This window comes from Loxodonta africana, chromosome 19 (assembly GCF_030014295.1).
Source record: "Loxodonta africana isolate mLoxAfr1 chromosome 19, mLoxAfr1.hap2, whole genome shotgun sequence".
Classification (NCBI taxonomy): Eukaryota; Metazoa; Chordata; class Mammalia; order Proboscidea; family Elephantidae; genus Loxodonta; species Loxodonta africana.
In genome coordinates this window covers 31238299-31263077 of record NC_087360.1, presented here as the reverse complement: position 1 = coordinate 31263077, position 24779 = coordinate 31238299, and the positions used below count along the sequence as shown (strand labels likewise).

General features: G+C 41.3%; 1 long non-coding RNA gene across 4 annotated transcripts in view; it reads right to left on the bottom strand.

The window, feature by feature from the left end:
* Positions 1-412: 412 nt before the first annotated feature.
* LOC111753108 (uncharacterized) overlaps positions 413-24779 on the bottom strand; it is a 47928-nt gene continuing 23561 nt past the window's right edge. The window contains exons 4-6 of one of the 4 annotated variants that reach the window (XR_010318618.1): positions 16269-22499; positions 15610-15670; positions 413-6750 (exon numbers count right to left, since the gene is read on the bottom strand). This is a non-coding gene — a long non-coding RNA (uncharacterized LOC111753108). The remainder of the gene's footprint in view (positions 6751-15609; positions 15671-16268; positions 22500-24779) is intronic. The other 3 variants (XR_010318616.1, XR_010318615.1, XR_010318617.1) reach the window with 3 other exon arrangements.

The window sequence follows — 24779 nt, the reverse complement described above, 5'->3', positions numbered from 1 at the left end:
TAGTCCAGAGGTTGAAAACTGGTGTGTTCCCAATTCTCCCTGCAGAGTTTTTTTTTTTCACTTACTGGCTGTGCTACCTTGAGCACATTACTCAACATCTCTGTGCCCTGAGTTTCCTCATTTGTAAAATGGGCGTGGGGTCTACCTCCTAGGGGTGTTATAAGAAAAGCATGAGTTAATACATGTAAAGTGTTTGGGCTAGCCCTTAGAATAATAAGTGTCCAATCGTGTTAGCTGTTACTACTATTATTTGCATTTTCATTGATATTGTTACCAGTTTTCTTTTAGGTAGGCATGCAGTCTGTGGTTTCCCTAAATTCTTAGTCCAGCTTTCTGAACTCATTGACTTTACCTGCCTGGCCTCTCAAGGCATTTTTTGCCACCCCTGATTAAGCCCAACCCTCATATTTTATAGACAGGAAATCTGAGGTCCAGATGAAAAGGAGAGTGACATGGCTAAGCCCCCACAATAAGTCAGGGACAGAACCCATTTAGACACTTGGCTTTTGTTCTCTGAGTACAGGCTATATACAGCTCTTCCCAACAACGAGCTGCACACCCTTCTGCTGAAATCTCCTCCTTGGAGTATTTAGTTCCAGACCAGCTACTAAGAAGCTGAAGACAGCATCACTCTAAAACACTCTGCCCTGCTAGCTGATTGCTGCAAACTAGGCCACCAGCCACAAGGGCTGGGAGAGAATCTAGGTGGTATGGATTTCTAGCCACATGTACTTCACTGAGGCTCATTGGACTTAATGGAATATAATTTAAGGAGTGGGGAGCCAGGCTACAAGGAAAATCTATATTGTTCAATCATGTTCCCAGTGAGTGTTGACAGAGACTTCCAGAGACAGCCTGACTTATTGCTGAACCACTGCCCCCAGAAAGTCATTGAATATCTGCCATAGATTAAAAGTCCATCAGGTGTGGAGTAAGAAGAGTATCCTCGTGGACACAGGAAAACCAATGTACTCACATTGATTCAATCCTGAATAAGTGGCAGAGACATGAGTGATCTTAAAATTACAGGGACCATTTTATATATATACATATACATATGTATTTAAAAATCATTGTTCTGGGCACTCCATCGATCTCTCTCAGGGCATGTTGCTTTTATTCAAAACATCTTTGATAATAGGCCTCATCATTCATTCCTGCTGGGTTGTTATCAAAGACCCAGTTGAGAGCCATTTCCTCTTGGCGAAGGAGAAAGAAGGAAGGTCTTTGGGGAGGTAAACCATTAATGAACCGAGGAGGTGCTGTGCTTGCAGAAAATTACGTATTTGCCCCCCTGAATTAGCTCATGTGAAATCCTCCATCAATAGCAGTGGCTGTGATGGGAAGCACAGGGTTGACCTGTTGATCAGACAGCATGGCCATGTTCACTGATTGGCTCATGAGCATACATCCAACAGCTTTGCTCAGTAGTAAATGACAATGTGTGCCGACCTTCAACACCCAAAGTAAGCCCCTTAAATTATCATTTACCAAAGGCTCCAAATAATTTGGCTGTAAGTTCATGTGATGCAAAGCTGCCAGGAAAATAGAGTGGAAAACACAGAGTCCAGCCCAACTCTGGGCAGCTTAAGCTGGACAATCTTAAGAGGAACTGGAAATAGGGTGTTTTTTGGGCAGAAAGACAAGAAGAACTAGTATCTTCTACTACTCCAGGGTGCCTTTCAGATGTGTGTGTTGTTAGGTGCTGTGGAGTCGGCCCGATCAACAGCGACCCAGGCATAATGAAACAAAACACTGCCAGGTCCTCTGCCATCCCCATGATCAATTGCTGATTGAACTGTTGTGATCCATAGGTTTTTCACTGGCTCATTTCCAGAAGTAGATCTCCAGGCCTTTTTTTCTAGTCCATCGTAGACTGGAAGCTCTGCTGAAACCTGTTCAGTATTATTGCAACGTGCAAGCCTCTGCTGACAGATGGGTGGTGGCTGTACACAAGGTGCAGTGGCTGGGAATTGAACCAGGGTCTCCCGCGTGGAAGGAGAGAATTCTACTGCTGCTTCTTTTTGTATCACACATTCACCCTCACATGTTCACACACCCCGTAGGTACACCCTTCCCACATGATAAATATATTGTATATCTCTTCAAGAATAAGGGTCCAATCCTCTGATCTCCCAGACCAGGTCTCTGAGTGATCCATTCCGCACCTGCTTCCCAGCCCCCAAGAAGCTGGTGCAAAATGTAGGCTTTCAGGCCCCACCGTAGATGTTCCAACTTAGAATCTCTGGGGCTGGGTCCAACAATCTGCATTTTTAGCCGGTAACCCTCCCCCACCTGCCCGCCCAGGAAATTCTAATAGGTTCCAAAACTGAGAATCACTGCTGTAAGCTTCTGCAATCTCTGGAGATTCTTGGAACCTGATTCATCTTCTTAAAGCAGAGCTTTCTGTAATGAGCATGAAAAATAAAGCCGTGTGACTTAACACAGGCTGAGCAGGGTGTGGAAATCGCCTTCTGGCTTCAGCAGTATTTAGAGCGTGGATTTAATGAGCTACTACTTCAGTAAACAGAGGAAGGGAGAGAAAAGGGGAATATAATCTCTGTGCACCAGGAGGGTTTTTATTGTTACTGTTTTCTTTGCCTGCCTGCCTGCCTGCCTGCCTGCCTGCCTCTCTCTTTCTCCTCCTCTCCCTCTTTCTCTTTCCTTCCTTCTTCCCTCCTCCCTCCCTCTTTCCTTTCCTTTCCTTTCTTTTCTCTCTCTGTCACTCTTTCTCTCTCTCCTTCCTTCCTTCTTCTCCTCCTTCCCTCCCTCCCTCTCTCTGTATTTCCCTCACTCTTTTTGTGGTAAAATACACATAACAAAACATCACCACCTGAACAACTTCTGCATGTACAGTTCAGTGACATTGACTGTATTCTTTAACTTGTGCAACCATTCTCACTGACCTTTTCTAAATCCTTCCACTGCCACTAACACAAACTCAGTGTCACCTAAGCAACAACTCCCCCCCCCACTAACAACTAATTATCTCTGGATTTCATATATTTTTGCTTATTTTATATATGTGAGATCATGAAGTATTTGTCCTTTTGCGACTGGACTTATTTCACTCAGCGTGATGTTTTCAAGATTCAGCCATGTAGTGGTATGCATCAGGACTTCATTTCTCTTTATGGCTGAGTAATAGTCCATTGTGTGTATGTATGTACCACATTTTGTTTGTCTGTCGATGGACATTTAAATTGTTCCCACCTTTTGGCTATTGTGAAAAGTGCTGCAATAAACATGGGTGTACAGGTTTCTGTTTGCCTTCTTGCCTTCACTTTTTCTGGGTAAATACCTAGGATTGGACTTGCTGGGTCATATGGTAGTTCTAGGTTCAACTTTTTGAGGAACCACCACACTCTTTTCCACAGTGGCTGTGCAGAAGTTTTTGGATTTTTTAAATTAAATTTCTGTTGGAGGGGATTGGGAGAGAGAGAGGGGCATTCTTCCACTAAGAACTTGATGCCTTTTTTATCATGTAAATGACTCCCATTGTCTTCACACTTGGTGCCCAAGTATTGTTCCTTGTTGAAGATGATGCTGAGTGTGAAATAAGGATGGTACAACTCTTCTGGAAGAAACTCTTTAATATTTTAATATTAATAGTATTAATTATTATAAATAATTTATTATTCACCTTCATATTTTCAAATTCCAAGTGCTACAATTACTTGCTTAACTCCTTGGCCCCAGTTTTCCTTTTCTATTTATTTTTATGTCAGTGTCATATAAATGCCAACTTCAGATTTTTGTGTCCCTTGAATTTAGGTGCTTGTGATTGTATTAAGTCCTTGACCAAGAGCAAATGTTCAGAATTTGTGGGGGATATTTTTTATGTAAACCTCAGGTTTTGTTACTTGAGCTATGGAAAGTGTCACATTTTGTGGTGTCCGACTCCACTTAGCTGGGAAGGACAAAGCAAGAGCTAATAAGGCTGATTATCTGTCATCGTCACCACCACCACCATCATCATCATCACCACATACACGGAGCATTTGCTATGTGCTAGGCACCAAGCCAAGAATGGTTCGGTGCTCATCATTATATCGTTTGGTTCTTGCAGTAACTCTAAAAGTGGGTGTTCGTATTACCCTCATTTTACAGATAAGGAAACCGAGGCCCACCCGGGTTAAGTAAATTATCCAAGGTCCACAGCTCGTGTGTGGCAGAGCCAATCTACAAAGTCATTTGGTCCAGTTCCAGAGTCCAAATCCCCTATCATGGTGCTATGCTGCCTGACAAAGGGAGCAAAAGGTACAAAATGCAAACAGTGGAAAGAAGGCACTGTAAATTGTTGAGCTCGTATACAACATCAAGGTTTTTTGTTACTAACTAATGTTCAAATCCATGAACTCTTTTTTAATAGTGTTGGGAGAGGCTGATAAAATATATTAGGCAAAGAACAGTTGTGAACACAGTCAATTGATTGGAGAAGTAGCAGAGTGGCTTAATGTTGCATTGGAGGGTCAAAGGCTGAGTGAAAGAAACATTTTAAATCCCCAGAAAAAGTACCACTAGCTGTTGACTCTCTGAGCAGCGTCTATGTATCTGCTCTCCAAATAAAGGTCATATGGATTAGGGTTCCAGAGGTAAACCCCACCCAGTTCATCTACACCAAACAGAAAATCCTGTTTCTGAGATGAGCACACAACCCCAGCTTAACCCCATCTGAACTTGTTAAGTGTCTTAGTCATCTGGTGCTGCCGTAACAGAAATACCACAAGTGGATGGCTTTAACAAAGAGAAATTCATTCTCTCACAGTCTAGTAGGTTACAAGTCCAAATTCAGGGTGTCAGCTCCAGGGGAAGGCTATCTCTCTCTGTTGGTTCTGGAGGAAGGTCCTTGTCCTCAATCTTCCCCTGGTCAGGAAGCTTCTCAGGCTCAGGGACCCCAGGTCCAAAGGACACGCTCTGCTCCTGGTGCTGCTTTCTTGATGGTATGAGGTCCCCAATTCTTTCCTTTTATCTCTTGAGAGATAAAAGGTGGTGCAGGCCACACCCCAGGAAAATTCCCTTTACCTTGGATCAGGGAGGTGACCTGAGTGAGGGTGGTGTTACAATCTCACCCTAATCCTCTCAACGTAAAATTACAATCACAAAATGGAGGACAACCACACAATACTGGCAATCATGGCCCAACCAAGTTGATATTCACATTTTTGGGGAGACATAATTCAATCCATGACATTCCACTGTTTGGCCCCCCCAAAATTACATCCTTGCAACATGCAAAACATATTCATCCCATCATATCATAGCGAAAGTCTTAACTCCAAGTCCAAAATCCAAAAATTCCTCTTCATTTGTGAAATCTAGAATACAAGTTATCCGCTTCCAAAGGTACAGTGGCAGAACAGGCACAAGCTAGACATTTCTATTACAAATGGGAGAAACTGGAGGGAAAGAGGGGATAACAGGTACCAAGCAGGTCAGCAGAACACATTACATTAGCCCTCAAGGCTTTGAAAATAATCCTCTGTTCTCTTAGACCATTTACACAATAGCCCTGCCTTCCAGACTCTAGGTATTGGCCACACTCTCCAGATTCTGAGCGGAGGCCCCTTGGCCCTGGGCTTCAGCGCCGTCTTCCAGGCCCACCGGGACAACAACTCTGCTCCCTCGGCTTTAGGCACACAATTGTTTTAGTCCATCTAAGTGGCAATCTACCCTTAGAAACACCAGAGGCCATGGCTCCACCTTTTGAAACCCCTGAGGTCATGGCCATACCTTTTGAGACTGACTGAGGCAGCTCGGCTTGTGTTCTTTGTCTCTTCAGCTGCCCTGCTGGGGCAAGGGTTCCAAAGCTCTGTAGCTCTACCAGTAGGTGCCTGGAGGCACCCCACTTGGCCAGGAAGTCTCCTGCGCACAGCACTCAGCTCTCTCGCTCCGTGGGTTGGCTCCAGCGCTGTCTGGCTCTGGTCTCTTGGTTCTGCTGCTGCTGGTTCTCTGTCACTGCTGCTGCAGGTTCTCTGCTGCTGCTGGCCCTCTGTTGTTTCAAAACCGTTTCCACATTTTAAGTATCTGTTAGAACAGTACTCCACTCTCTTGGTACCAAACTCTGTCTTAGTCATCTAGTGCTATTGTAACAGAAATACCACAAGTGAATCGCTTTAACAAAGAGAAATTTACTCTCTCACAGTCTAGTAGGTTACAAGTCCAAATTCAGGGTGTCAGCTCCAGGGGAAGGATTTCTGTCTCTGTTGGCTCTGGAGAATGGTCCTTGTCCTCAATCTTCCCCTGGTCGAGGAGCTTCTCAGGAGCAGGGACCCCCGATCCAAAGGATGCACTCTGCTCCTGGTGCTGCTTTCTTGGTGGTATGAGGTCCCCAACTCTGCTTGCTTCTCTTTCCTTTTATCTCTTGAGAGACAAAAGGTGGTACTGGCCACACCCCAGGGAAACTCTCTTTACACAGGATCGGGGAGGTGACCTGAATAAGGGTGGTGTTACAATCCCACCCTAATCCTCTCAACATAAAATTACAATCACAAAATAGAGGACAACCACACAATACAGGAATCATGGCCCAACCAAGTTGATACACACATTTTTTGGGGGGACATAATTCAGTCCATGACAGCAGGTCATAGTGATTATTCAGAGGTGAGCATGTGACTCAGGTTGGTTCAATTAGGGTGAAATCCAGAATTTTGTTTGTGGTTGAGGTAAAGAAGCTTTCTCCTTTCTTCAGTAAGATGTTGTGTGTGGAACTGTTCCAGTCATTTTGTCACCATGATAAAAGTGAGTCTGAAAAATAAACCATCATATAGAAGAAGGTATAATCAAGAATACTGCAGAGAGTTGGAGAAACAACAACACCAGGCAGCAACCTGAATCTAGGACACAGGCCAATATCAGCCAGATGCTGACCTAGGTCATCAACCCGTAAGGATAAAACAAAACTAAAAGACTTAAAACAGGGAACTAGAGATGTCAATCTGAAAAGGACAACAGCATCAGAACAATATAAGGGGGAATACATGGTGTAGGTATAGAAATTTCAAATGGAGAGGAAGTCAAGCTGAATATGAAGTGATAATAGACTGGTACAAACTTGGGAAGATAAGGGAAAATTTCAAGGAAACCACAAAGAAAATTAACAAACCTACTCATTAAAATAAAGAAAAACATAAAGATCCAGTAAACACAAAATCTATCATAATGAAAATGAAATTCCACAAACAAAAGGAACTCAGCACAGGAGAATAAGAGGAACAAAGAAAACCTTAGCACCACATACATACACGCAAAAACCACACACACACTACAAAATGATGGTAATAAACTCATACCCATCAATAATCACACTGAATATAAATGGCTTAAATACATCTGTAATGAGACAGAGAGTGAAGGAATGGATTTAAAAAAATGACCTATCAATTTGCTGTCTACCAGAGACACACCTTAGGCACAAAGACATAAATATATTAAAAATCAAAGGATGAAAAAAAATACATGGAGCAAACAGCAACCAAAAAAGAGCAAGAGTGGCAATACTAATCTCAGATAAAACAGACTTTAAGGCAAAAAAAAAAAAAAAAGCCATAAAAGACAAGGAAGAACATTATATAATGATTAAAGGGACAATCCACCATGATGAAATAACCATAATAAATATCTATGCACCCAATGACAGGGCTCCAAAATATATAAAACAAATTCTAACAGCACTGAAAAGAGACATAGACAATTCCACAATAACAGTAGAAGACTTCAACACACCACTCAGTAAAGGGCAGAACATCTAGAAAGAAACTCAACAAAGATACAGAAGATCTAAAGGCCACAATCAACCATCTTGACCTCATAGACATATGTCAAACTCTCCACCCAACAGCAGCAAATTATACATTCTTTTCCAGTGCACATGGAGTATTCTCCAGAATAGACCACATCTTAGGCCACGAAGCAACCCTCAAGAAAATCCAAAACACTGATATAATACAAAGAATCTTCTCTGATAATAATGCCATAAAAGTAGAGATTAATAACAGGAAGAGCAAGGAACGAAATAAAAAACATGGAAACAGAATAAAACCTTGTTTAAAAACCACTGGGTAATAGAAGAAATCAAAGATGGAATAAAAATTTCTATAATCAAATGAGAATGAAAACACATCATACCAAAATTTGGGACACAGCGAAGGCAATGCTCAAAGGTCAATTTATAGCAATAGGTGCAAACAACAAAACAGAAGAAAAGGGCAAAATCAAAACGTTAGCACTACAGCTCGAACAAATAGAAAGAGAACAGCAAAAGAAGCCCACAGCTGCCAGAAGAAAAGAAATAATAGAGATCAAAGCAGAAATAAAGAAATACGGAATAGAAAAATAATAGAATGAATCAACGAAACCAAAAGTTGATCAACAAAATTGACAAACCATTGGTCAAACTGACAAAATCAAAACAGAAGAGAAAGCAAGTAATACAAATACAAAATGAAATACAACAGACCCAACTGAAATAAAAAGGGTCATAACGGAGTACTATGAAAAACTGCCTGCCAACAAACTTGAAAACCTAAAGGAATGGACAAATTTCTAGAAAAACAGTACCTACCTAAACTAACACAAGCTTGAGGCAGAAAATTTCACATACCCATAACGAGAGAACAGATTGAAAAAAGCAATAAATAATAATAATAAGCTCCCAACAACAAAAAAACTCCTGGCAAGATGGCTTCTTTGGAGAATTCTACCAAACATTCAGAGAAGAGCTCATCCCAGTACTACTCAAACTATTTCAGAACATAGAAAAGGAAGGAATATTTCCAAATTCATTCTATGAATCCAGCATAACCCTGATACCAAAACCAGGCAAAGACACTATAAGAGAATTATAGACCAATATCTCTCTTGAATATAGATGCAAAAATTCTCAACAAAATTCTAGACAATAGAATTCAGCATTGTATCAAAAAAATAATACATCATGACCAAGTGGGATTCATACCAGGTACGCAAGGATGGTTCAACATTAGAAATCAATCACATAATCCACCACATAAATAAAACAAAATAAAAGAATCACATGATCATCTTAATCGATGCAGAAAGGCATTCGATAAAGCCCAACACCCATACCTGATAAAAACTCCCAGTAATATAGGAATAGAAGGGAAATTCCTCCACATAATAAGGGGCACTTATACAAAAGCAACAGCCAATACAGTTCTCAAAGGACTGAGGCTAAAAACATTTTCCCTGAGAATGGGAACAAGACAAGGATGCCCTTTATCACCACTCCTATTTAACATTGTGCTGGAAGACCTAGCTAGAGCAATGAGGCAAGAAAAGAAAGGGCATCCAAATTGGTAAGAAAGAAGTAAAACTGTCCCTATTTGTGGATGATATGATAATATACATAGAGAACCCTGAAGACTCCACAAGAAAACTACTGTAACTAACAGAAAGATTCAGCAGAGTAGCAAGATACAAGATAAACATGAAAATCAATTGAATTCCTATAAACCAATAAAGAGAACTATGAAAAGAAATTCAAGAAAGCAGTACCATTTATAATAGCCCCCAAAAAATAAAATGCTTAGGAATAAATCTAACCAGCAATGTAAAAGACTTATGCAAAGAAAATTATAAACACTACTGCAAGAAACCAAACGAGGCCTACATAAATGGAAAAACATACCATGCTCATGGATAGGTAGACTCAACACTATGAAAATGTCAATTCTACCCAAAGCAATCTACAAAAACAATGCAATTCCAATCCAAATACCAACAGCCTTCTTTACTGAGATGGAAAAACTAATCATTAACTTTATATGGAAAGGAAAGAGGTCCCAGGTAATTAAAGAACTATTGAGCAAAAAGAATAAAGTAGGAGGATTTTCACTAGCTGACGTCAGAACCTACTATACAGCCAAGGTAGTCAAAACAGCCTGGGACTTGTACAACGACTAACACATTGACTAATGGAACAGAATTGAGAACCCAGATGTAAATCCATTTACCTATGGGCAGTTGATCTTTGACAATGGGGAAAGGACAGTCTTTTTAAAAATAGGGCTGGCAAAACAGGGCCCATACCTCGCACCATACACAAAAACTAATTCAAAACAGATCAAAGACCTAAATATAAAACCAAAAACTATAAAGGTCATAGAAGAAAAACTAGGGCCAACATTAGAGGCCCTAATACACAGCATAAATAGGACACAAACCATAACTAACAATACACAAACACCAGAAGATAAGCTAGATAAAAGGGATCGTCTAAAAATTAAACACTTATGCCCATCAAAAGACTTCACCAAAAGAGTAAAAAGAGAGCCTACGGACTGGGAAAAAATTTTTGGCTATGACAAATCCGACAAAGGTCTGATCTCTAAAATCTACAGGAAAATCCAACACCTCTAAAACAAAAAGACAAAAAATTCAACTAAAAAATGGGCAAAGGATATGAACAGACACTTCACTAAAGAAGACATTCAGGGGGCTAAGAGACACATGAGGAAAGCTTGAGATCACTAGCCATTAGAGAAATGCAAATCAAAACTAGAACAAGATACTTTCTCACCCTGACATTGCTCATACTAATCAAAAAAAAAGAAAAGAAACAAAATAACTAATGTTGGAGAAGTTGCGGGGAAATTGGAACTCTTACGCACTGCTGGTGGGAATGCAAAATGGTACAACCATTTTGGGAAATGATATGGCATTTCCTTAAAAAGCTAGAAATAGAAATACCATACAATGTAGCAATCCTACTCCTAGGAGTTTAACCTAGAGAAATAAGAGCTGTCACAGGAATAGACATATGCACACCCATGTTCATTGCAGCATTGTTCACAATAGCAAAAAGGTGGAAACAGCCAAAGTGCCCATCAACGGATGAATGGATAGACAAACTATGGTCATAGACACAATGGGATACTATGCAATGATAAAGAACAGTGGTGAATCTGCGTAACATCTCACAATGTGGATGAATCTGGAGGGCAATACGCTGACTGAAATAAGTCAATCACAAAAGGAGAAATACTGTATGAGACCACTATTTTAAAAACTCAAGAAAAGGTTTACACACAGAGAGAAAAATTTTTGCTGGATACAAGGGAGGGGAGGGTTGAGGAGGGAAAAACACTAACCAGATAGTCGATAAACGGTAACTTTGGTGAAGGGTAAAACAGTACACAACACTGGGGAAGTCAGCACAACTTGACCACGGCAAAGTCACAGAGCTTCACAGACACATCCAACCCCCTGAGGGACCGAGTTACTGGGCTGAGGGCTGGGGATCCCATTCTCGGGGGACATCTAGCTCAATTGACATAACACAGTTTATTAAGAAAATGTTGTATTTCTGATCATGGTGAGTAGCATCTGGGGTCTTAAAAGCTGGTGAGCAGCCATCTAAGATAGTCCACTGGTCTCACCCCGACTGAAGCAAGGGAGAATGAAGAAAACCAAAGATACAAGGGAAAGATGAGTCCAAAGGATGAATGGATCACAACCTCTGCCCGACTGAGCACAGAACAACTAGATGGTCCCTGGCTACCGCTATCAACTACTCTGACAGGTATCGCAATAGACGGTCTTGAAAGGAGTGGGAGAAAAATGTAGAACAAAATTCAAATTCACCAAAAAAAGACCAGACTTGCTGATCTGACAGAGACTGGAGAAACCCCAAGAGTATGGCCCTGAGACACCCTTTTAACTCAGTACTGAGGTCATGCCCGAGGTTTAACCTTCAGCCAAAGATTAGACAGGTTTTTAGGGCAAACGATAATACACAAGAGGAATGTGCTTCGTAGTTCCATCATGTATACAAGACTAAATGGGCACACCAGCCCCAAAGTAAAGACGAGAAGGCAAGAAGGAACAGGAAAACTGGACGAATGGAAACAGAAAGCCTGGGGTGGAGAAGGGGAGAATGTTGACACATCATAGCATTGGTAACCACTGTTACAAAACAATTTGTGTATTAATTGTTTAATAAGAAATTAATTTGCTCTGTAAAGTTTCACCTAAAACAATTAAAAAAAGAAAGGAAAACTGCAGAGAAATAGTCAGCACCCTGATAAAGCTGTTTCTGAAACTAAACTTGATCCATTTTAATTCATATGAATCAATACATTTCTTTTATTGTCCACATTATTTTAAGTTGGATTTCTGCTTTTTGCAACTGAAAGCATTCTAGCTGCTACAATGAGCCTTTATATTTGCAGTTAACGTATGACCACATCTTAATGGAAACCTCTGAGCCCACCTCAAAGCAAGTCTCAGCACTTCGGCTGAACCTTACAAAACAAACAAAGGCTAAACTACCTAGGATGTAAACGAGCAGTGGGTGTCTTCCTGAAATTGCTGTGGGAACACTAGGGAGGGAGTTTACTCTACACGTGCCAGAGCAAACAGTTTGCGCTCGACTGTTAACCTAAAAGTTGGCGATCCAAACCCACTTGGTGGCACCACGGAAGCAAGCTCTGGCAATCTGCCTCTATAAGGATCACAGCCACGAAAACCACACGGAGTGCAGTCCTACTGTGTTAGCACAGGGGGTGCTGTGAGTCGGAAGTGAATCAAGAGCAATGGGTTGGGTTTTGGTTTGGATGGCAGAGCAAAAACTTCCTAACATTTTTTTTTTAATTGTGCTTTAGGCGAAAGTTTACAGCTTAAGTTATTTCTCATACAAAAATTTATATACATATCGTTATGTGACATTAGTTGCAATCCCTATAATGTGACAGCACACTCCCCTTCCCACCCGGTTTCTTGTGTCCATCCGACCAGTGCCTGCCCCGTCTTGCCTTCTCATCCTGCCTCCAGGCAGGAGTCGCCCAGCTGGTCTCGTGTATCTGATTGAACCTAAGGAGCACACCCTGCACAAGTGTTATTTTATGTTTTATGCTCTAGTCCAGTCTTTGTCCGAAGAGTTGGCTTCAGGAATGGTTTTAGTTCTGGGTTAACAGAGCGGCCAAGGGCCATGGCTTCTGGGAGTTCCTCTGGCATGTGCAGACCATTAAGTCTGGTCTTTTTACGTGAATCTGAGTTCTGCTCAGCACTTTCCTCCCACTCCGTCAGGGCCTCTCTGTTGTGCTCCCTGTCAGGGCAGTCACTGATGGTAGCCAGGCATCATCTAGTTCTTCTGGTCTCAGGCTGATGGAGTCTCTGGTTTATATGGCCCTTTTGTCTCTTGGGCTAATATTTTCCTTGTGTCTTTGGTGTTCTTCATTCTCCTTTGCTCCAAGTGGGTTGCGACCAATTGATGCTTCTTAGATGACCGCTCACAAGCTTTTAAGACCCCAGACGCCACTCACCAAAGTGGGATGCAGAACATTTTCTTAATAAACTTTGTTATTGCCAATTGACCTAGACGTCCCCTGAAACCGTGGTCCCCAGGCCCAGCCCCAGCTACTCTGTCCCTGGAAGTGTTTGGTTGTATTCAGGAAACTTCTTAGCTTTTGCTTTAGTCCAATTGTGCTGACTTCCCCTTCACCTAAGATGATTCTTATCTACTAGCTAGTTAGTGAATTTCTCTCCCTCCCTCCCCACCCTCATAGCCATCAAAGAATGTTTTCTTATGTGTTTAAAACTTTTCTTGTAATAGTGGTCTCATACAATATTTGTCCTTTTGTGGCTGACTAATTTCACTCAGCATAATGCCGTCCAGATTCATCCATGTTATGAGATGTTTCTAGGATTCATCATTGTTAACATCGGGTAGTATTCCATTGTGTGTATGTACCATAATTTGTTTATCCATATATCTATTGATGAGCACCTAAGTTGTTTCTATGTTCTTGCTATTGTGAATAGTGCTGCAATGAACATGGGTGTGCATGTATCTATTTGTGTGATGGCTCTTATTTATCTAGGATATATTCCAAGGAGTGGGATTGCTGGATCATATGGTACTTCTATTTCTAGCTTTTTAAGGAAGTGCAAAATTGATTTCCAAAGTGGTTGTACCATTTTACATTCCCACCAGCAGTGTATAAGTGTTCCAGTTCTTTGCAACATCTCCAACATTTATTATTTTGTGTTTTTTGGATTAATGCCAGCCTTGTTGGAGTGAGATGGAATCTCATTGCAGTTTTGATTTGCATTTCTCTAATGGCTAATGATCGTGAGAATTTCCTCATGTATCTGTTGGCTACCTGAATGTCTTCTTTAGTGAAGTGCCTGTACATATTCTTTGCCCATTTTTTAATTGGCTTATTCATCTTTTTGTTGTTGAGGTATTGCAGTATCTTGTAGATTTTAGAGATTAGACCCTTATTGGATATGTCATAGCCAAATTTTTTTTCCCAGTCTGTAGGTTTTCTTTTTACTCTTTTGGTGAAGTCTTTTGATGAGCATAAGGGTTTGATTTTTAGGAGCTCTCATTTATCTGGTTTCTCTTATGGTGTGGAAACGCTGGTGGCATAGTGGTTAAGTGCTACGGCTGCTAACAAAAGGTTGGCAGTTCAAATCCACCAGGTGCTCCTTGGAAACTCTATGGGGCAGTTCTACTCTTTCCTATAGGGTTGCTATGAGTCAGAATTGACTCAACAGCAATGGGTTTGGTTTGGTGCAGGTTTTTTTTCTGGGGTTTGTGCATTGTTAGTTATGGTTTGTATTCTGTTTATGCCATATATTAGGGCTCCTAATGTTGTCTCTGTTTTTTCTTCCATGATGTTTATCATTTTAGATTTTATATTTTAGGTCTTTGCTCAATTTTGAGTTAGGTTTTGTACATGGTGTGAGGTATGGGTCTTGTTTTATTTTTTTTTGCAGATGTATATTCAGTTATGCCAGCATCATTTATAAAGAGACTGTATTTTCCCCATTTGATGGACTTTGGTCTTCGTTAAATATCAGCTGATCAGAGGTAGATGAATTTATGTCTGGATTCTCAATTCTGTTCCATTGGTCTATGTGTCTGTTGTTGTACCAGTACCAGGCTGTTTTTACCACCGTGGTGATATAAAAGTTTCTAAAATTAGGTAGTGTGAGGCCTTCTACTTTGTTCTTTTTCAGTAATGCTTTACTTATCCAGGGCTTCTTCTCTTTCCATGTGAAGTTAATGATATGTTTCTCCATTTCATGAAAAAGTGAATTTGTATCAAGATTGCATTGTATCTGTAGATAGCTTTGGGTAGAACTGACACTTTAACCATGTTGAGTCTTCTTATCCGTGAGCATGGTATGTTTCTCCACTTTTGTAGGTCTCTTTTGGTTTCTTGCAGTAGTGTCTTGTAGTTTTCTTTGTATAAGTCTTTTACGTCTCTGGTTAGGTTTATTCTTAAGTATTTTATCCTCTTGGGGGCTGTTGTAAATAGTACTGATTTGGTGATTTCCTTTTTGAAGTTCTCTTTGTTCATGTAGAGGAATCCAACCAATTTTTGTATGTTTATCTTATATCCTGATACTTTGCTGAAGTATTCTATTAATTCAGTAGTTTTCTTGTGGATTCTTTGGGGTTTTCTGTGTATAAGATCATATCATCTCTGAATAGGGATAATTTTACTTCTTCCTTACCGATTTGGATGCCTTTTATTTCTTTTTCTTGCCTTATTGCTCTGGCTAGGACCTCCAGCACAATGCCTAACATTCTTTATAACCTTCCCCATAAGACCTCTGTGCCAACACCTGTCTCACCTTTCCTCTTCCTCTTCTCCCTGCAACTTCTAACACCTCCTGGGTAATTACAATCTGTAGTCTGAAAAAACAATGACAAGAACAACAACTACCACAAAATAAACAAAATCCCAAAACAGTCTTCACCTGTCGCTCTAGCCCATTCTTACCCCTAACCCAAGGAGCCCACTGAAGTATCCACCTGGCAAAACCAAGGCTCTTCCTAGAGTATAATTCAGCTGCTGAGAAACTATATTCCCTCAATATTGTGGTTTACCTTGTTCTAGAAATACACAAGAATGACAACAACCTCCTGTGCTCTATCCTTTCATTTTTGCAGCCACTCCCACACAAAAGAGGACAAATCATTACCTCATTAAGTAAAATTTAAGCTTTACCACACTCTTAGCTTTCTCGCAGGAGTCCTGGTTACATAGTGGTTAAGTGCTCGGCTGCTAACCCAAAGCTCCACAGCTTCTCTGGAGAAAAGACCTGGTGATCTCCTTCTGTGCTAAGCTCACAGCCTAGGAAACTCTATGGAGGCAGTTCTACTCTGTCCTATGTGGTCACTGTGAGTCAAAATCCACTAGTAGGCAAAGGGTTTTTTTTTGGTTTAGTTTCTTCCCTCAGGAAGTTTGGAGGAGAGAAATCACAGCTAAGTGTAGATGTGATAGACTTACCTTCTGAGGATGAGAACAAGATCACCCAGTGATGATTTTCAAACGCCTTTCTGTTGAGACACAGCCAGTGAAAAATGACTTCGTTGTGTTCTAAAGCCTGCTATCAGTGTTCCAGAATGTCATCTGTGCCTAAATCTACAGATATGAATTTTGCTGTATTTCTGATGGAATCCTGATACATTTATGATCAGTCTGTCATGAAGCTCCGCTGTGTTTCATTTCTAGTAGTAGCTGGAAAGAATTCTTGATAAAATTAGAAATCACAGTGTATAACAGGGATAAACATGCAGCAGGGTGAGATGTTGAAGCCATGTTGTTTAACATCCAAGGATCATTCTAACTTTCTGGAAAACAATCACAAAGAAACAACCTGCTTGCTTGGAAAATGATGGTGTGCATTACATGGTTAAATTGTAACAGTGATGATCAGTGAGAATTGTGGATAATTAATACAAGAGTTTTATATATAGCTGCAATGACAAGCTAAGAAACCATTCTTTTTCTCCCTCCCAAAATATTTTTGCAGAATTTTTTTATAACCATTTAAAAAGGACCTTAGAATTCCAACCCTTTCAAGTTATACAATTCCCTCCAGTTCAAAGACATCCATGCTTAATCTTTAAGTCCTTCACCAGTAAAGAAGTTTTTATTATGTCTCACTGTGTGCCAGACTCTGTGCTTGGTGCTAAGGGCTCAAAGGTGAGTGAGATAGTTTGTGCTCTTGAGGCACTCACATTCTATGATAAGAAATGAGTATTTAAACCCTTCATCTCCATGGAAGATAAATACTAAACTAAAGCCTGAATGCAGTATAACAGAAGCTTAGAGGAAGAAGGGATTAGTCTGGGCTTGGAATTGAGAGAGATTCATAGGAGAGGTGACTCTTAAATGAATTGGGTATTGTGGGATAAATAGGAGTTGGTTAGATGGAGATGCGGGGACGGGGAAACAATATGAGCAAAGACAGAAAGGAATAAAAATACATGGCATACTTTGGGAGCATGAGGTGGGAATAGCAGAGAAGGCATTCTGTGAATCAGCGAAAGTCGAGGTCATGAAAAGATCAGGAGGTCTTGATATCACACTGAGGATTTTGGATTTTGTTCCTTGATTGATGGGAAGCCATCAATAATTATGAAGCAGTAATATAAGACCATCAGATATTTGGTTTTCTAGAAAGGTTGTTTCAGTGGCTATATTGAGAGTGATTGGAGGGGAGGGAAACTAGGAAAGAGACTGTTGCTGTCATTTCTCATGAAAGACACCGGTAGAGGGATGAGGCAGGGTAGAAAGGAGAGGGAGGCTGGATTCCTGAGACCTGAGCAGTAGAATCAACAGGACATAGAGGCAACTAGCTACGAGGGAAGGGACAGGGAGAGGACTCCAAGATGAGGTCAAGGCTTCTAGCTGGGGCAAGGCAACGAGCAAGTTCACCCGTTGATGCTGAGTGTGTTCTATTTGTGTATCTATGGAAGGAAGTTACAGACATGGCTGGGTCTGTGTTGTCACATTAATTATGAAAACTCTGAAGGTAAAAAAAATCCCAGAGGGAATAAAGATTTTCTGAAAAGCATTCAGAAGCTGTGTGCAAGTGGAAAAACCTTGACATTTAATTGATTTCAGTAATCATAATGACATTGCATTTTCATTCAGGCTGTGCAGTGGGGCTTTAAAACTATGGAAGACTGACAGGCAGGCCCTTGTTAGGGGAAACAAAATGGTTCCAAGTTTCAGGGCTGACTATTTTTCTTGCCAGAGAAAAAAAATAATACCCCATTATTTCTACAGTCTGAATGATACCTAGCATTATTTATCTCCTCCAATAGGTATAATCTAAGATCTTCCACATTAAAAAAAATCTCTGAGAAATATAGATGACACATTTAAAGGTAAGAATGTACTGAAAAGATCTTGTTTTACAGATTTGCCTTGGGAACCATGTAAATTTCTTCTATAATTATAAAAAGTCAAACTGAAAATGAAAAGTCGTTCTTTCAAGTCAAAAGCAAAATGAAACCAGTGAATCTAACTGTGTGCTGACTTGGTGACTAAACCACACACAAGTGACTTAAAATCATAGCCCTGTGACAGTACATCCTTAGTGGGAAATACCCCAAGGACAAAAAGTCACGGGGTGGTACTAACAGTTAACATGCTTGGCTGCTAACCTAAAGGCTGGCAGTTTGAGTCCACCCAGAGGTGCCTTGGCAGTAAGGCCTGGCGATCTACTTCTGAAAAATCAGCGAAAACCCTATAAAGCACTGTTCTACTCTGACACACATGAAGTTGTCATGAGTCAGATCAACACGACTGCATTTTTTTTTTTTTCAAATTGGGGACAATAAAGCTAACTTAACAAAGGTAGTGTGTGACCTAGGGATTATTTTCATGAAATGAATGCTCTGTTTAACGCATAATAGACGCTCTATAAATAACACAGTTTGGATGATTAATAACTATAAAGAAAATAGTAAATGAAATGAAATAAATGAGAAGTGGTTCAAAGGAAAGACTGTGGCAGAAATTCTTGAGCAGCATTTAAGACTTTTTTTTTTTGGTAAGATCACTGGCTCTTTCACTCTGGTTGTCTGCATTTGGAGAGGCACCGCTAGCTTTTCCTAAAAGGTTACTGTTATTCTCCACAGAGTTCATATAAAAGAGAGAAGAAACATGGATAGTGCCCAAATATTTCTGTAATGATCCACTTATTAGTCAGCTATTGCTGGGATAATGCTGTTTAGTAACACTGGTATCTTAGTGGCTTATAACCAGTAACATTTATTTCTCTCCCACGGGTCTGGGTATCAGCCATGATTTGTTGGGCTTGGATTCAGGTCTGTTCCATGTCTCTCTCATGGTGGGCCCTGGAAGAAGGAGCCGTGGTTACCTGGAACATACTTGCCTCCTGCTGATGGCAAATGTACAAGAGGCCAAGCTGCAGGGCACAAGCATGTTTAAAGCCTCTGTTTGCATCATGTCTTCCCATGGGCCATACATGTTGGGGTGGGCGAGTCCACTCTGTCTACATTGAAGCTATGGCAAGGTGAGAGGGAAGGAAGAATCATGAACAGAAAATATTGTCTACCATCCCACCATAACTCTCAAATCCCTGCCAGCAGGCCCACCTATAGTGGACAGTTTTCAGTAGAGCCTTCAGAGTAAGACAGACTAGGAAGAAAGTCCTGGCAATCTACTTCCAAAAATTAGCCCAATGAAAACCCAGTGATCACAATAGAATATTATCCAATATAGCGCTGGAAGATGTTATTAAAATCATTTTGTATTTTCATCACGCATAACCTATTGGGGGCAATTAGTCCCTTAAAAAAAAATTTTTTTTTTTTTTTTTTTATTACTGGTCAGGAAAGTAGGATTATCCTGATTCATTTTTCTTACTGGAAAGAAAACAAAACAATGGTGATAATGTTGTTAGTTGCTGTTGAGTTTGCTCCTACTCATAGCAACATTATGCATAACAGAATGAACTGTGCCATCTTCACTGTCAATATGCTCAAGTTCATTGTTGTGGTCTCTGTGTATTTTGAGTGCCTTCCAACCTAGGGGGGCTCATCTTCCAGCACAGTATTGAACAATGCTCTGTCGTGATCCATAAGGTTTGCTTTGGCTTGTTTTCGGAAGTAGATCAGCAGGCCTTTCCTCCTGGTGTATCTTAGTCTGGAAGCTCTGCTGAAACCTGTCCACCATGGTGACCCTGCTGGTATTTGAGACACTGGTGGCATAGCTTCCAGCATCACAGCAACATGTAAGCCACTATAGCATGACAAACTGACAGATGGGTGATGGAAGATAATGATAGCCACAAGGTATTGCCTGCTATATGTCTCACGGCTTATCTACGTGATCTTCTTCATATCTGACCACCATTCTGTGCAGAAGGCACCAGGGCGAACACATTTTACAGATGAGGAAGTTGAAATTCTGGGAAGTTATGTGACTTCCTCAGGGTCACACAATAAGTGTGTGGCAAGCTGCACTCATATGTGACTTTCTTGGACTTTGAAATCCATGCTTTTAACCCTTAGGCTACCTTAGCCTTATGCATTTGTCCTCAAGGGATCCCCTTGGTTCAGTATTTTTTTACATATACTTTTTATTTTAAAATAGATTAAAATCTGCAGACAAGTTGTGAAGACAGTCCAGAGAGTTACCATTATACTGCACACCCAAGTTCCTCTTTTATAAGCATCTGATGTTAGTATGATACATTGGCCACAAGTAATGAACCAACACTGATACATTGTTACTAATCACAGCCCAGGCTTTATTCAGATTTCCTTAGTTTTTACTTAATGCCCTTTTTCTCTTCCAGGATCCCATCTAGGACACCACATGACATACAGGGGTCATATCTCCTTAGGCTCCTCTTGGCTATGACAGTTTCTCAGGTTTTCCTTGTTTTTGATGATCTTGATAGTTTTGAGGAGTCCTGGTCAGGTGTTTTGTAGGATGCCCCTCAATTGGGATTTGTATGATTTTTATTTTTTCATAGTCAGACTAGGGTGCTGTGTTTTGTGGAGGAAGACCATGGAGATAGAGTGTCATTCTGATCACATCACATCAAGTGTACATACTGTCAAAGTAACTTGCCACTGTTGATGCTGATTTTGATCACCTGGTTGAGATGGTGTTTGTCAGCCTTCTCCACTGTAAAGTTATCCTTTTTCTTCCCCCTCTTTGGAAGCAAGTCAGTATGCATAGCCCACACTTACGGAGTTGGGAGTTATGTGCCACCTCACTTAGAGCAAACGATCTACATAATTTTGAATCTTCTACACCAGAGATTTGTCTGTTTCACCCATTTATATATTTCTCTCTCTCTCTCTCTTTCTTTACTCATGAGGGCAATGGTGGCTCAGTGGTAGAATTCTTGCCTTCCATGCAGGAGACTAGGGTTCAATTCCTGATCAATGGACCTCACGCACAGCCACCACCCATCTGTCAGTGGAAGCTTGAGTGTTGCTATGTCACTGAACAGGTTTGTTGCTATGAGCTTCCAGGCTAAGACAGATGAGGAAGGAAAACCAGGCTATCTCCTTCTGGAACTCAGCCAATGAAAACCCTATGGATTACAATGGTCCAATCCACAACCCATCGTAGGGATGGTGCAGGACTGGGCCACATTTCATTCCATTGTGTATGGGGTTGCCCTGAGTCGGGAGCTGACTCCATGGCAGCTAACAATAATAACATTTATTTATGTCAGTATGGACTTATGGATATTTAGCTTATACTTTGGGCTCTAATCCAATACTACTTTATTTTGTTGCTCAACTTGTTCTAGCCTTCGCTATTGGAAACTCTTTCCGTTGGCTCGTGTGTCCTTTTGACATACCCCTATCATTGGCTGTATGTGAATTTTGTTTTTGTTTGAGTGCTTCCTTAATTCCTGGCACTACAAGATCCTCCAGACTCATCTTTTTTATTTCCTGGCCCAGCCCTAAAGTCAGGAATTTCTCCGGGGAGCCCCGGTCCCTTTTAAGAGTGGTGTTAGAAACCAAGATCTGGCCACTGAGTGTTGGCTCTGGTATTTTTGATTATGGGTTCCTCCTTTCCACCTGAGAGTGCATAACCTGTCTCCGATTGTTTTCATCTTTTCAGAATGGGGAGCTTTGGGGATTTTTAATCTGCAATTTCCCCCTGCTTTTGGTGTCTGAGCCTCTGCCAGCTCTATTTATGCCTTTCTTGGCTCCTCTATAAGCAAAGCAGCTCCGTGACTGCTAGGCGTGAATGCTTCATGGCTCTGAATAGAGGAAAGATTCCTTTGTCTTGATTCCAGCACCTTCTGGCTGATGTGCAGTTCTTTGTCGACTCCCTTGGCCTCAGTGGCCCTATATTCAGGCCATGAGAGATGAGGTTAACCCTGACCCTAGAATTCCACCCCTGGGTCATGTGTGACCATTCAGAGTATATTCTTTGTCAGTGTCTGGAATATTTCTCCCTTCATGTGCCTGAAACTTCAGTGCTTACTCACCCAAAACCAAAAAACCCACTGCCGTCGAGTCGATTCCAACTCATAGTGACCCTACAGAACAGAGTAGAACTGCCCCATAGAGTTTCCAAGGAGTGCCTGGCAGATTCGAACTACTGACCTCTTGGTTAGCAGCTGTAGTACTTAACCACTATGCCACCAGGGTTTCCGTGTCTACTCACAGCATTCTGTAATATCTTCCTACCCCACATCATCTCCAAAGTCTTAGACATCTAGTGTTCCTGTAACAGAAATACCACAAGTGGATGGCTTTAACAATGAGGAAATTTATTTCTTCATAGTAACCAAAACTAAACCAAACCCATTGCCGTTGAGTCGATTGCAACTCGTAGTGACCCTATAAGACAGATTAGAACTGCTCCATAGAGTTTCCAAGGAGCACCTGCTAGACTTGAACTGCCGACCTTTTGGCTAGCACCATAGCTCTTAACCACTAACACTAACCAGGGTTTCCTCTTCACAGTAAAGTGGGCTAAAAGTCCAAATTCAGGGCGTCAGCTCCAGGGGAAGGCTTTCTCATCAACCTTCCCCCAGACTAGGAGCTTGTCCACACAGGGACCCCGGGTCCAAAGGACACGCTCTGCTCCCGGCACTACTTTCTTAGTGATATGAGGTCCACAACTCTTTGCTTGCTTCCCTTTCCTTTTATCTCTCCTAAGATAAAAGGTGGTGCAGGCCACACCCCAGGGAAACTCCCTTTACATTGGATCAGTGATGTGACCTTAGTAAGGGTGTTACAATCCCACCCTAATCCTCTTTAACATAAAATTACAGTCACAAAATAGAGGACAACCACTCATGGCCTAACCAAGTTGACACATATTTTGGAGGGACACAATTCAATCTATTACAGGTATCCTCTGCAAGCCTGAAAAATCCCACCATATTGGCTTGTTGTTACCTTGTGCCATCGAGTCGATTCCGACTCACGGCGCCCCATGTGGTATGGAGTAGAACTACCCCATAGGGTTTTCCTGTCTTTTTTATGGAAGCAGATCACCAGGCCTTTTCTTCCACAGTGCCACTGCCAAATAATATACAACCACAACCTTTTTGTGGCGAACAACAAGAATTCATTCAGCTCTTGGACCTCTGGGTTGGGTAGGGGTTGGTTGATCTAGGTGGGCTTGGCTGGGTGGCTCTGCTGATTTTAGGGGAGCTTGCTCACACATCTGAGGGTTAGCCATCAAGGCTGGGTGATCTAGGGGGGACTGGCTGGGGTGACTGTGCTCCGTGTGCCTCTCACCCTTCTCCTGGTACCAACACACTAGCCAGGCATGTTCTTCCAATGGCAACAGCAGAAACACAAAAGAACAAGTGAAAACTATGAGGCCTCTTGAGGCCTAGGCTCAGAGCTGTCAGGTAATCATCTCTGCCTCATTCTGTTGTCCAAAGCAAGCCACGTGGCTTACCTCAGCATCCAGGGGTGGAGAAATAGACTCCATGCATGAAGCTCACATACTGTTGTACTCGTTAGTCAAACACAGGTCAAAAAATAGCCTTTGTGGTTTAAGCCAATTAGTTGAGTTTTCATTACGTGTACGTACCCAAACACGCTCAATGGATTCAGCGTGTATCATTTTTATAATCAAATAATATTTAGAAAATTAAAATACTAAATAACATAAGATGATCTTCAGAGACTACTTTTAGCTCTAAAATTTAGAGCTTATAAGGCCCAGTATGGATCCCTAGCAGTTAAAGTGTCTACAGTAATAGAGAGATAATTGCCGTTGGGTTGATCCAACTCATGGCAACTTTATATACAACAGAATGACCCATTGCCTGGTCCTGCATCATCCTCACAATCACTACTATGTTTGAGTCCACTGTTGTAGCTATTGTGCCAATCAATCTCAGTGAGGGTTTCCTGTACCCTCACTGGCCATCTGTTTCACCAAACACAACATCCTTCTCCAGTGATTGTGCTCTACTGATGACGTGTCCAAAGCAAGCAAGTCATGTTCTATTGTGATCCATAACGTTTTCATTGGCTAATTTTCAGAAGTAGATCACCAGGCCTTTCTGCCTGGTCTGTCTTGACTGAAAGCTCTGCTGAAACCTGTCCACCATAAGGCGACCCTGCTGGTATTTGAAATAACAGTGGCATAGCTTCCAGCATCATAGCAACATGCAAGCCAACACAGTATGATGGATTGATAGATGGGTGCTGGATCTATACATAGAAATATCTGTTTATCTTGATAGCCAAAAATAACCAAAATATTTGGAGACTTTGGACAAAAAGATAATGAATATTCCATAAAAGAAACACAGATTTTCCCACATGGAAAAACCCCTCCATGACTTCTCATTGCTCTTAATAGACTATGTAAGGTCCTATGGAACTTGACCCCTGCCCACCTGCCTAACCTCATCAGTTATACTCCCCTCTCTCTCAACAGCCCACTGAGCTTTAAATACTCAGAGCTCATTCCTGCCCCAGGGCCTTCGCACTTGCTGTTCCCTTTGTCTAGAATGCTCTTCTCCTGGCTCCTTCT